Source organism: Tupaia chinensis, unplaced genomic scaffold (genome assembly GCF_000334495.1).
Source record: "Tupaia chinensis unplaced genomic scaffold, TupChi_1.0 Scaffold000386_1, whole genome shotgun sequence".
NCBI classification, from domain to species: Eukaryota; Metazoa; Chordata; class Mammalia; order Scandentia; family Tupaiidae; genus Tupaia; species Tupaia belangeri.
This window is the reverse complement of record NW_006159888.1, coordinates 2,984,136-2,988,970: the sequence shown is the minus strand read 5'-3', so window position 1 is coordinate 2,988,970 and position 4,835 is coordinate 2,984,136. Positions and strand designations below refer to the sequence as shown.

Sequence of the window (4,835 nt, the reverse complement as noted above, 5' to 3'; positions counted from 1 at the left end):
TTGCTGGGATGCAGCAGCCTATCGCATGACCTAAGTGACCTAGAGGATAGCAGTGGGTGTGACCCTGAGACGTGGTACAAAGTTCACCAAGTCCTGGGAACCCCCGGCCGCGTGCCCCCCCCAGTGGGGGGGCGCCGGCCAGGCCGTTGATGGCCTGGGCAGTTCTTTTTTTTTTAAAGGTTTTTGCCATAGGGTGTGTGTACTTGCAGGAGAGAGAGAGAAAGACAGTGAAAGGAAAAAAGAGAAATCACCCCTCAGTGAGGATGGTCACACCGCAATCCCTTCTCCGTCCTCCTCCTGGGCTTGGGCACACATGCACATAGTCCTGGCATGAGTTTCAAGCCACTGTATGTCCAGGATTTAAACCATGGTCGGCCATGAGGGAGTCTGGCAATGTAACCACTATGCCATCTGCTAGCCCCCCCTTCACTGGGATTCATAAAGTGAAAGCGAAGATTTGAACCTCTTGATTTTCATGACTTTGTGGGATCAAGTGAATAGTGAACCATTTTCAAAAATCACCTAAGGCTGCTTACAAGAAGAGGTAAACTTTTTTTTTTTCTTTTTTTTCCTTTTTTTTTGCCAGGGATGTGTGCTCATCAGAGAAAGAGGGAGAAGAAAACTGAGAAAACACACCCCCCACCCACCAAGAAGTGGTGGTCACATGGCAGTCCCTGCTCCATTTTTCCCTCCTTTTGGGATTTTGGGCAGGGAAACACATGTGCCCTACATGTTTCACAAGTTGCTACGCAGGTGGCTATGTGGAAAACGGCTACCTTAACCACCAGGGATAGCTGTCTGAGAGCTCTTTTCTTTTCTTTTCTTTTTTTATTTTGTTAATGAAAATAAGCTGTATTGTTTTAAGTAATAAATACACACAAAGATGCAAACAGTTTTAAGCCGTTTTCTTCCAGATGTTTTGATCAACTTATAGTAAATGCAAAACTGAAATCTACATACAGTGTTAGTACGAAAATGTTCAGAGGTCCTTATTGGTTTTGGTTGGTTGCTCTTTCTTCTGTATTTATAACTTGCAGCCTATCGTGACTCCAGTCCTGGACCTGGCAGCTTGCTTTCTCGCTTTCCCTCTCTCTCTCTCTCTCTCTCTGGTCAAATTAAAATAATACTAATACTAATAAAAATAACAAATGGAATTAAATAAATAAATAATTCTTTAAAATAGTCATGCAAATACTTAAGCAAAGAAGTTACTTTAGGCAGAATCTAAACAATATGAATGGCTACGTGCTGTCAGTATGCCTTAGAAACTGAAATCCTTAGAGGTACCTGTGAAAGAAACAAAGACCAACTTGGGGGAACCAGCAGATGGTGTAACGGCTGTGTCGCCGGACTCCCATGAGGTCAACTGCAGTTTGAATCCCAGATCTGGTGGCTTAAACTCATACTGGGCGCATGTGTGTGCGTGCGTGCGTGCCCAAGATCCTGAGAGGAGAATGGAGGAGAAGGGATCGTGGCATGGCCATCCCCCCTGGGGATGATTTCTTGCTTTCTGTCTTGTCTCTCTCTGTCTTCCTGGCATGCGCCTTATAGCAAAAACCTCTCAAAAAAAAAAAAGACCAACTTGGGTAACATAATGTATTTAATAAAGAAAATGAACATAAGACACTGGTATTTTGGAGCCAATCTACAGTTTGCTATAAGATAACTTCATCTGCATATCTGAAATTAACACTTCAAAGCAACTACCTAGGTAGTTCCTAACTACTTGAAATACAAATCCTTACTAACTTCAAAATCCTTTCTCAATCTTTGAGAGGGAACCAGGGAGGAAGAACCAAAACTGCTACCATTTTGAAGATGAGTGTTTCCTCTGAGCAGGGGATATGATCCATAACTTCTCATCTTGTGGAGAGATCAGAGGCCCCTGAAGCTGGTCAGGGCTAGGACCTGGGACTCCATTCCATCTCGGCCAAGCACTCGCGAATCAGTCCTCTAGCATGAATGATGCTTTGTTTCAGCCTCTCCATGGCGCTCTTACTGCCTGTGTTGGTGGGTCTGATCTCCTTCCCCAGCTCCTCGATGATGGCCAGCAGTTCCTCGTACTTGCTCTGAGGCACTTGGCTGCTCCTTATTCCCTGGGTGTACTGTAGGGATGGCAGCCCACAGTCACTCAGCAGCAGGTGGTACTGTGAGGACGTCGCCATGTTGGTAGAAAGTCAGTGGATGCTCCCAGCAGCACTGAGGGTGGTGGCGGGCATATGTGCGGTGAAGTTCATTTTGTAAAACATCCCCCAACCCCTCACGTGGAGGGCACACAGGGCAGCACAGGGACAGGCTGTGAGGGCCGCTGCAGTGGTGAGGCCAGGTGGTGGCCTCCGTGTTCCCGTGCCCATCTGAGCATTCGCCAAGTGCCCACACACATTTTGTTGTAGAAGGCTCAGGCCACACCAGCAAATATGTGATAGCTCATTTTTGAAGTCACTGAGTAATACTGCACTTATGGATGTAGTACAGTTTGTTTATCCACTTACCTGTTGAAGGACATCTTGCTGCTTCTACTTCTTAGTGGTTATGAATAAAGCTGTTACGCATCTGTGTGTAAGTTTTTACGTAAACATCTTTTCAAGTCAGTTGGGTTCATATCCAAGAGCATGATTGCTGAATCATATGGTAAGATTATGTTTAGCTGTGAGCACAAAGCTGGTGACTTGAATTCAAGTCTTTATGATTTCAAAGCTTGTGCTTTTCTTACCACACCACCCTGCTATGCAACAACCACATGATACAGAGCCTGTGAGCACGTGCTAAAGGAGAATGAGATTTCAAGAGGGAGGAGACTAAGTCTGGGGAAGAAATAGTGTTCCTCCCAAGCAGTGCCTCAAATAATTTGGCAAAACAGTAAGGTTGCTCTGTCACAGAATGCTTTACCTCTGACCTGCGGCTGGTTGTCAGGCAACATTTTACAGGAACACAAATGGTGTGCTCAGTGTTCTGGGAATGGTTCTGTGGGCCAGAGAATGAGATCTTGACTCAAACAACCTCTCTCCTTGTAACTTTCCTTGTGGGTTCATTAGGATGCCAGAAAGATAAATTCCAGAGCAGTAAGATGGAGTGGACTCATCCTAGGATGTGAGCAGTGGTGACCACCTCTAGAACAATGGCGCAGCAGGGGCTGCCCTGGGAAGAGTGCAGTCCTGGGAAGCTGCCAGCTGTAAAGCTGAAGGTACACAGCTGACATTTGGTCATTGTTCATCTATCCACACACTCTATCTCGCATTAATTTACTGGGCACCTGCTAAGAGTCACACTGAGCGGCACAAAAACTCCTAGGACAGGTCCAATCAGAGAAAGAAGTCACACACAGAAACAGAAATTATAATACAAAATATTTATGGAGACTCTGTCAAGAACAGTTGACTGAATGCTTACAGTATTTGGACAATACGGTTGCTGATGCTGAGAAAAAAGGAAAAGGACATCATCTTGCTCTCCAGGAGCTCAGAGTCTAATGGGGGACAACGACGACAACGACGTGTTAGCAATTACTATTTCTATATGATGAAAAAATGAAATTCGTGGCATGTTCAAAGCAGTGCAGGGGAAGGAGCATCTGAGACTTACTGGGGTCATCAAGAAAGGCTTCTCAGAATCGGGAAATTGAGGCTGACCCATGAAGATGTTACAGTAAAAGTAGTCCTTCCTAATGATGCCTGTGTGTCAGGTAGGCTAGTGGTCTTGACCAAAGTACGGCATATTACATTAGTCAAGGTTCTATAGAGAGACAGAACCAATAGGATATGTATATAGATAGATGAGAGGGGATTTATTAGAATTGGCTCAGGTGATTGTACCAGGTGAAAAGTCTTATAGCAGGCCCCCTGGTAGTATGGCTCAGTTCAAGTCCAGAGGCTACAGAGTCAGGGACACTAAATGATGTAACTCTCAGTCCAAGGCTGAAAGCCTGAGAACCCAGAAGCCAATGGTCTAAAAGTCCTGGAGTCCCAAAGCAGGCGAGACTTTTTTCTGATATCTAAGGCAGCAAAAGTTTATTCCTACTACCCAAAAGAGAACCAACTACCTTCAGTATTTATTCTCTCTGGGTTCCTTGTTGATTGGATGATGCCCACCTGCACTGAGAGTAGATCTTCCCCACCTTGTTTACTTGGATCTACATATAAATCTCCTCTGGTAATACCCCAAAGGCAACTTATGATATGAGGTCTCCTTAGTCTGTCAGGTTGATACCCAAAACTAACCATTTCACTTAAATATCACATGCAAAATTATTTTCATTGGATCATGTGAAAAGTCGTGATGCATTTTTTTTGCATAGAAAAACATATCATGACTTTTCCAATAACCCAATAGCAATACATAGACCAGCTTTTTAAATTTTCACTTATGTATTTGAATGTGTATTACCAAAAAAATGAGGAAACCAAACATATAAATTGTGGATATTATTGCTCAGAGTGAAGCTAAAAGAGACTAAGTTTAAACATTTTAATTAGATTTCAATCACAAGTAGTGCACTCAGGGAGAAAAATCTTTAGAGAGGTTTTTTGTTTTTGTTTGTTTTGTTTTGTTTTTTGGCTATAGAGCGTGTGTGCTTCCCAGAAAGACAGAGAGATGGAAAGAGAGAAATCACCTGCAGGGGGGATGGCCACACAACAATCCCTTCTCCTCCATTATCCTCTCTAGATTTTGGGCACACACGCACATGTGACCGGCATGAGTTTTAAGCCGCTGGGTCTGGGACTCAAACTGCGGTCAACTACATGGGAGTCCATTATGCCATCTGCTGGTCCCTCCCTAAGTAATTCCTTTTCTCACTTTCTGAAGCTTGGAGAGAACACAGCACAGAGATTGATAAT

General features: G+C 44.1%; 1 pseudogene; it reads right to left on the bottom strand.

Annotated features, from left to right (window-relative positions):
• Positions 1-1,901: 1,901 nt before the first annotated feature.
• Positions 1,902-2,372, bottom strand: LOC102484073 (cyclin-dependent kinase 2-associated protein 1 pseudogene; annotated as a pseudogene).
• Between the last annotated feature and the right edge of the window lie 2,463 nt (positions 2,373-4,835).